This window comes from Protobothrops mucrosquamatus, unplaced genomic scaffold (assembly GCF_001527695.2).
Source record: "Protobothrops mucrosquamatus isolate PMUCROS unplaced genomic scaffold, P.Mucros_1.0 scaffold499, whole genome shotgun sequence".
In the NCBI taxonomy this organism is placed as follows: domain Eukaryota; kingdom Metazoa; phylum Chordata; class Lepidosauria; order Squamata; family Viperidae; genus Protobothrops; species Protobothrops mucrosquamatus.
In genome coordinates, this window is record NW_015386815.1 from 594,932 (window position 1) to 604,716 (window position 9,785).

Genomic DNA, 9,785 nt, shown 5'->3' on the forward strand with positions numbered 1-9,785 from the left:
AAGAAGAAGAAGAAGAAGAAGAAGAAGAAGAAGAAGAAGAAGAAGAAGAAGAAGAAGAAGAAGAAGAAGAAGAAGAAGAAGAAGAAGAAGAAGAAGAAGAAGAAGAAGAAGAAGAAGAAGAAGAAGAAGAAGAAGAAGAAGAAGAAGAAGAAGAAGAAGAAGAAGAAGAAGAAGAAGAAGAAGAAGGAGAAGAAGAAGAGCTGTAGGGACTTCCCTCTTTCATTCACATTAATTGAACCTGTGTTGCATTCCCATTATAACAGGCTCAATACTAGGATTCAGCAAAACGCTTGTCTTTGTAAAAGCAAAAAGGCTTTGAAATCTTTTGTCAATTTTAAGACATTTGAATGGTGAAAAATACAATAGAACAGAAAAGTGTTAACTGATCTTGTAGCTTTTCTAATCTATCTCTCTGAAGCATTTTATCTTAAATAAATGTACATGTACCTAATGATAACAACTTTTTTTAATTGTACCACTGTACATCTTTTAACTAAGACCATGCTATATAAAGATCTTAAAATGATATTTATAAAGAACATACTTTTGAATCTATGGTTTAACAAAGATTAACCTTGCTCTGTTTTAACTTGATTATGAAACTGTTCTATGTCAATCTCTAAAAGGCTGGGTTATAAATATATGGGTAAACATTTGTTCTGACCATGAGCTACTTAAAATAAAAGATCCTGCAGACCTAAATCCAGAATATGAATACAAATTCAATCGTTTATTCATCACAATGGTGATATGCTGGATAAGATTTTTAAATGTAGAAAAGGAGGGAGATTATCTTCTCAAGAATAAACACGTGTCTAGTATAGATGAATTAACAATGCTTTGAAGCAACAAATAATCTTAATATTCATGTTATGAATCATTATCAGTAGAATAACCTGTCATTATATATGATTTCCACAATCCTATCATTACATATATGAAAAAAGCTATGCCACTTCTTTCAGCAACCATTTGTAATTCCACAAGGAATAAAATAAAAATGAAGTAAGATTAGACATTCCTCACATGAAATTTAGAAAGGATAAAAAATGATAGTTCAGGGCACGATATCTCTATATGGTATCAGCAATTACAAGGATACAAATAAGCATACCTCTTATATATAGTAATAGCCCTGTTTCAATTCAAGTTATTAAGGGAAACATGCAATATTTAAATAATTATTTTATGTTATTTTATTTAAGGAATTACTAGGATAATTTCCAAAACACTTTAAAAATTCCTTTTGTTTATTTATTTAATAAAACATCTCTATATATAATCTTCCCCTAGGATGTTACAGTGCTATTAATGGTGTTGCTCACCTGAAGGTGATTGAAGAACCTGCAGTGCAGTTAGTTTCAACAGAATGGATCTCTAGATAACAGTGGCTAGGCCATCAATTTCACAAACATTTCTTTTAGTCCTGTTGAAAACAGCCATTTTTAGTCTTAGAGTGATCTATAGCTAACTGGTACTTCTTACAATAACTCATCACTACAGTAATCACTTTAATCGCCTGTGGGAAACTAGTTCAGTGTCTTTCAAACAGAGAAACAGTGATTTTCCTCTCTCTTTTGCCTTCTAGTCTGATGCCATTTATGGATATATTTTGGGAGAAAGGAACCAAATGAAACTATTTTACATTTTGATCAGACAATCATTTATTAGGGGTTTGCCCAATAAAAATCTGGCTTTTGCTGGGGTTTTTTTAAGGTATGAAAATTTCACACATTGAATTGGAGGATTGCCAATCAATAAAAACCCTTTCAATTCTTACCTAGTTCTTTATGGCATCATCCCATGAAAGTTGATGAACAAACTTAGCAATAATTGAATCAATCTACATTCTTTCTGTTTACCAAGCAAATGCTACATTCAAACCGATAAAAATGGTCTACATTATTCTTCCTTAACAGGAGGATATTTATTATGTATAGGTCATTCCTATTATGAATTGGAGCAATATTTTAAAAACAAAACTCTTATGACATAGCATTATGACAATTCCAAAGCCCTGCTGGCTAACATTATGAAAGAAGAACCACCCTTTTTAAAAATTCCCTTTGTTTATTTATTTAGTAAAACATTTCTCTCTCCCTCTCCCTCTCCCTCTCCCTCTCTTTCTCTCTCTCTCTCATACACACACACACACACACACACACACACACACCAAGAATGACATGTGGCAATTCCTCCAAACAGAATTCTTTATTGTTTTCACACCTAAGACAGAATCTTGCCAAATTAAGAACTCTGCAATCTGCATGTACTATATACTCTGAGAACTTCTAGGAAGCGGCTGTCTTCACTCTCTTTCTCTCACCCAAAATATCTGAATTGTGTTGTCTCATTCCTCTAGAATGCATTCCGCCTCCTGGGAATCCATCCTATTCCATTCCATTCCATTCCATTCCCCCCCCCTCTCTCTCTCTTCCTCCCTCCCTCCCTCCCTCCCTCCCTCCCTCTCTCTCTCTCTCTCTCTCTCTCTCTCTCCCTCCCTCTCTCCTTCTCCTCTCTGTCTCATATCTATCAACTATCTATCAGAATCAAATCTTACTTCTTCTGATTTACTTCCATTAAGAATGATAAAGTTTTTAATCATTTTTTGAAATTTCCACATTTTTGTTCCTCATTTCTTTAGATAAATGGGCACAATTACTTTACTTTGAATAAAAGAAAGAAACCAATTGTATGTTTTGGGGGGAAAGGCATAATTTGGAAAGGGTAAATGAGGGTTCAGTTCCCATGGGCAACTAAATTTTTTAAGCCTACATAAATCCTTGAAGGAGCTGATGGTTAATACTTAATGTCTTTAAACAGTATTGTACAAACACACCTGAAATGTGATATGCTGTTTTGGGAAGACTTAAGAAAAGACACGATGAATCTAAAACAATAATGATAATATTAAATCACAACTTTAGTTAACAAAATGAGGAAATTAAATTAAGGATAGAAAACATCTCTGGAGACCTGTCATTTGTATTTTTTTTAAAGCAAAGAGTACAAACTACCTACTACCTACTTGTTGTGTCTAGATTAGCACTTTCCCAGGGATATATATTAACTTTTTAGCTATCTTTGTGGGCAGGTAATATGGAAGAATATGCTGCTATCAAAAAATCATCATCATCATGTTATTATTGTTGTCATTATTACTATCATCATCATCATCAACAACAATAACAACAACAACAACAACAACATAATCATCATCATCTACAAACCACAGCTGTCAGTTCTTTAGCTGGTGTTGGCCTTCATTCACATCCATCTCTTCCCCAAAACTTAGGATGTTGTAATGTATTGGTGTATATTACAATTAGAGATTCCATTTTCAGCTTTCTCCAATTTGATATTCTTCTCAGAATGAATGACAATGGGAACGAGCTCATTATTAGCTTTTTAACAGAAAGTACTCTATTGTCATACACCATAGGTTGATCCTTAGAGATGTTCATTGCACATTGACAATGAATAACACTTTGTATGCTTATTGCCTTACTTTGATGCTGATTTTGGTAACCTGTACATAAGAGTGGAATCGTAAAAAAAATTTTTAAAAGCAATTTACCAATAAAAGAGATTGCATACTTAGACCTTCAGACCAAAGGGGCAATTCATAATATAGCAATTCATCTTGGATTTGTATGTCTTCATTGAATAAATTATACATTTAGATATTGCTCAAAAGTCTCAAACTAGGGCACAGGTCGGCAACCTGAGGCTCCGGAGCCGCATGCGGCTCTTTGAGCCTTCCCCTGCGGCTCCCAGCCTCCTCTGCCATTTGCAGAGAGAGACAGAGACAGAGATAGGCACTTGTGCTTCCCTGCTTCTCTCTCTCTCTCTCTCTCTCTCTCTCTCTCTCTCTCTCTCTCTCTGTGTGTGTGTGTGTGTGTGTGTGTGTCTGTGTTTGTTTGTTTGTGTGTGTGTCTGTGTTTGTTTGTGTAAAAGAGAGTGGACTAATGGTGTTCTCCGACAAGCTGAAAAGCTTTTGGGGCTGGGCTCCTCCCTTTGCTGCAGGAAGCAGAAAGCAGGAAGGACAGGAGAGAGCTAGCTAGCCCAGCTATCCTGACTCAGGAATTCTGGGAGTTTAAGTCCATGAGTCATAAAAGAGCCGAGGTTGCCTACCCCTGAGCTTGTTGGAGAACAGCTTGAAGCCAGCTTGCCAGGTGAGCAGAAGATCGGAGAGAGGGAGAGAGAGGGGGGGAGAGAAAGAGAGAGAGAGAGAGAAAGAGAAAGAAAGAGAGAAAGAGGAGAGGAGAGAGAAAGAGAGAGAGGAAGAGAGAGGAAAGAGAGAGAGAGAAAGAAAGAGATGGGGGAAGAGGACTGGCAGACCAAGGGCAGAAAGAGAGAGAGGGAGGGAGAGAGAGACACAGAGAGAGATCCTTTTGACATCTAAAATGAATAATAAAGGTAAAAAAGGATATATGCAGTGTTATCTTCATTTTAGATATCAAAAGGGTTTTGCGGCTCCCAGTGTTTTGTTTTCGGTGGGAAATGGGTCCAAGTGGCTCTTTGAGTGTTTTGGGTTGCCTACCCCTGAACTAGGGGATATTTATTATGTAATCCTCAAACTGGTAGCACTTTTGGTTTTATATTGCTATGTTCTATATGACTGAAAAGAAGAATAATATGAATTAATAAAAGAGTTATTTCTTCTAGAAAGGCACATGGATTTCATATGGCTGCTAATCTTTCAGGCCTTACAGATGTACTGCTCTTCATTATTCATACATTCCAGTTCAATGCCTATCTAGGGACTATCAGAAAATAAAATATGTTTTCATTGTTTCTGGAATCATCATAAACCAATTAGTGAAGTCTAGGGTGGAGTTAACTCATCTCTTAGTATTGTGAAATCTATTTTATTTTTTTCTACACTTTCCTCTGATATTTCTTAGACCTGGCAAAGACTTTGAATTTCTATCTTTGTTCCAGGACACTCGTGAGAAACTGGCAAATCTATATCCTGTTGGTTAAAAATTAGTTAAAAACAGCTCAACAGTCAGGACAGGGTTTTGGAGTATGTTAGCCTGAAATCCAGCTGTTCCCAAACACAATTAAGCTTTTAATATCAGGGCTACACAGTGTGCAATATTGGTTAGCATCAATAACACATATTTTTTCTGTTAATATCTATGGGTCTTGCATAGTGTCTTAAAGATATTTTTTCCAATAATACTCTAAAACAAAGATGATCACGTGTTAAATACAAATTCCATTCCGTTTCTTTATATTTCTTCCAGTATCTATTTGTTCTTCTTTGTAGTGTAGCTTAATTCTGAGTGTGTTGAAGCTTAAAATGTTGCCTCCTATTTATAATGTCAACAAATCCCACAGCATCTTGAAATGAAGGAAAAGGGAAAGGTATGTTGGAACAGTCTGTTGTATCTGTTAAAAAAAGGGGAGTTAACTCCTTCAGAAAATAAATCATATGAGTTGAAAGAGACAAAAATAAAGAAATTTAAATGAAAAAAGGGGCATGCTTTTTCAGTCATTTCTCTTTCTATAAAATTATATAATTTCCTAATTGATGTAATCAATTAGTCTGTATTAGAATACAGGTAGTAATTGACTTACGACCACAATTGTGCCCAAAATGTCTGTTGTTAAGTGAGTTTTGCCCCATTTTATGACCTTTCTTGCCATAATTGTTAAGTGAATCATCACAGGCTTCCTTCTTTTAAACACATTGACACTTTTATAATTTTACTTAACTTCACAGCACAGCACTAAGCTTTCTAGTCTGAGAAGAGGCTCAAAGCTAAAAGGGCATTTTTAGAATATAACTTTATTACATTTTTTATAGAACATATAAACTAACTAATAAATATAGTCAGAAAGAGGGCTAGACAGAGAGAAAATAAAGAGAATTTTAAGATTTTTAATTAAAACTTGGCACTAAAATTTCATGTCCCTGTTTCCCTGATCACAAGACTGCAAGACCTGACCTTGATGGGAAGGTGCATAATTCTGGGATACAAAGAAACGAAAATCTGAGAATTTTCACAGTGGGTGCTAACCTAAACAATCAATAGCTGGGAGAAGATCCACCCTCCCTTTCCTTATTCATCAAGCAAGAGTGAAAAACAAGCAGGTTAAATATAGCTCAGAATGAACCCTAACCTTTTATTATTTTTTTAATATGAAGGAAAAATCAAAACATCCCAAAATATCCCAGTGCCACTAAGTCACCAGATGGGGGTCTACTCACCTTAGTACAGTGGTGGCGAACCTATGGCACGGGTGCCAGAGGTGGCACTCAGAGCCCTCTCTGTGGGCACGCGCGCCATCGCCCCAGTCCTAGGCCTTCAGCTGGGTTTTATAAAACCTTTTCGCTTTAGGCTTCCACCGCCGTGTGCAAAAAAAAAAGGTTCAATCAATCAATCAATTTCAACTTCTCAGGGAAAAAAAAAAGATCTTGCAAAGTTGGAATTGATTGATTGAACTTTTTAGTCCCACCCATTCTGCTGTTACCACCGCAGCCACGCCCACCCAATGGGCCACACCCACCCAATGGGCCACACCCACCCGGCACCCGACGATGCATAAGTGGGTTTTCGGTTGCAGTTTGGGCACTCGGTCTCTAAAAGGTTCGCCATCACTGCCTTAGTATATGCAGTAAATAATAACCTTACCTGAGCTTTTTGTTTGTCCTTATTTATAAAGTTCACATTTTTGATATCTACTTCTTTATTTTGTTCAAGATTGAATTCCACTTGGCTTTTAGACTGCTAAACCTCAGGGTAACTTCTAATTCCAAATCAAATTTGACATAGCAGATAAAACAACAGAAAATCTTAGTGTCAGTGATGGAAAAGCAAACCAACAATTATCTACATAATTTATGGAATTCTATTACACGGTTATGTTACATTATGCATACAATGTATGCTAATTAGGCATGCATAGCTATACACAAGTGTACAATTACTGTAGATTGTGTTTTTACATATAGTTTAGTGAATGGTGAACATTAAATTAAAAAAATTGGAAGCAAGATGTAGAGAGTAGAGAAGGAACATTTTTTATGAAATAAACTGGCCATAATCAAGAAAACATAAAACTACTTTCATTGACCTAGACTGACACCAATAAAGAGGCAATTTCTAAAGAATCAACTCCCTTGTCAAAAAACAATAACCACAAACTAAGTACAGAACAGCTAATCAAATGATGCTGGAAGATACGACAGGATTATAGAATAAAAATAATGGCTTAGGAACAAGGAGTCAAGTTACCATCAAAACTGTTTTACAAAGTGAGGAAAGGTCTACAGTTGCTCTAATCTTGCTCAGAAAGCTCAAAAGAGAAAAACAAACAAACCTAGTTTAACAAACAGAAATAAGTAAAGTTTCTTTACAAAACTTTGCAATATACTTGTACATATACTCGTCCCACACTGGGCAACTATTTTTCTGAAATGGTATAGGGTTTCCTGCCTGAGCAGGGTTGGATTAGAAGACTCCCAAGGTCCCTTCCAACATCATCATCATCATCATCATCATCATCATCATCATCATCATCATTATCATCATCATCATCATCACCATCATCATCATCATCATCACCATCATCATCACCACCACCACCACCATCATTATTTGCTAAGAGACTCATGTCATTGCCTACTGAAATAGTGCAACACTTATGTTTCCATTCTGTAGTGAAGTATATGGCAGAGAGTGTAAAATGATTGATGTGTGTTAATGTTTATAATGCATCCAACTGCATTATACAGAATTATATATTACAATTATTTAATACATGCACAGTGGCTCTATCTTTCAGCTGTTTAGGCTTGTAGCTCTGGCAAAGCAATTCCCTATTATTTGCAGTGTAATGTGATGCAAACTTTCAGTGGACACAAGATACCAATTATGAAAAGGCAGGCAATAACAATCAATTATGAGCAGCCAAAATATTAGTAAATTTATGGACATGGGTATAAAAGTGAAAATGTGGAAAGGCATGAAATGTACATGAAAGGATGCTTAGACATAGACAAAGATATAGGTGAATCTCACCTCATGGTAAAAAGGAAAAAGAAATAAGACAATCTTAGTGGGGAAAAGTCATATGGAAGACAGAATCATGGTACTGAAATATTTGTATGAACAACTATCAGATGCAACATGCACTTCAAAGCAAAGCCCCATTCAAATGGTTGAAAAAATAAAAAAAGAATATTCATGCTTTAAAACTGTCTAAGACTTAAAATCTTTTGGACACCTAGACACTTGGATAAAGTAAGCATGGATTAACCAGGTCTCACTATTTAAGGGGACTTATATTTATAGATTTCTACCTACACTAATTTAAAATGTGGTGCTCTTGATTAGGGAAAAAGTCTTATGGGTTTAATAAGCTTACAGGGCTTTATAATCATTCTGCAAGCTTCATGAGCTTAAATGAAGATAAGGATGTACAGACTCATTCCACTGGCATGCAAAAGAAAATTAAAGTGTGAAGAATATGGACACGAGTGGCCAAGAAAGAAAGCTGCTTCTTCTTTTCCCTTTTTCTTTTACATTGGACTCTTTCCCATTATAATTCATGTATATTGAGTGTGGTCAGGGCTGCACTGGAATACCTTGAAATAAAAACTGTCTTCTTTTCTTCTTATAATTCAAAGAATAGCATGAGGTGATCAAATCTCGCCTATCAACCACTCAGCTATTAGTTATAGAAATTCATCTTCAGCATCTCAATGCTGGAAAGACAATCAACATTGCTCATTCTCACCAAGGGTCCTGTAAGAACCCACTTCAACCCCACATCTTAAGAAAGCAGAACTCTTGGAAACAATTTCTTCCAACAGGAACTTTTATTAAGAGTAGTTGATAGCAGGCATAATAGACAGGATCTGAGGGATTCCTTTCAGATCGATACTTTAAAGTGTCCCCAAGCAAACCCCACCCCACAGTTCATCCAAATGGTTCAAAACTGGCTAATCCCCAGGTGTTAAGTCCATCATGGAAAAAGGGGAGATAACATCGATCTGGCTCTGGTTGCAGCGCAATGTTCAAGCGGCTCTTTTCACCTTCTTTTGAGAAACGGAGAGATAAGCCAGGCTCCAGAGGTTGTATTTCTCCCCCCCCCCCCGTTTCCTAACTGATAGGTTAGGGAGAGGAAAGTTCAGAGAGAGATTCAGTGCAGGAAGCAATTTGTTATATTCTAATGGCCAGCGGACACAGAAGCAGTAAACAAAGCAAAAGGTTACATTGTAGCGAATAGAGGAAGCGAAAGCAAAAACCCCACAGGCATATCCCCCTTCCCCCTTGGGTGTATGGCAGAACCCAGGGAAAGGTGAGATTTGTTTTTAGATCAGAGGGGATAGATAGAAATGAAATAGAAATGGGTTCTGATAGGTCCATAGATAGTAATTTGGAAATGTTGCCAAAATCTATAGCTGAACCCTCTCCCAAAATGCACAACCAGCCATCTGGGCCAAGAGAGAAAGATTTGTTCTACCCAGTTCCTAATTCTTAAAATAAGTTATTGTCTGCAGGAAAGAGAATTCAGAGGGCTCTTTAACTAAGGAAAATTAAAATGACTGGTTAGTTTGAGTAGAGTAAAATTAGAGAGGATGGTTGGACAGGTCTGCTTGGTTTATTTGACTGATAGTTTTTCAATATACTGGTGTAGGATTTCACAGATTACATCTGTTGGGTAGTAAGTTTCTGAGTTTAGTGACCATACTCTAGAGAACAGAATTTTATATTGGACATAGGCCATTGAACAGGGACTGACTAAGCTTCTGTGTTTATAGCCAGGTT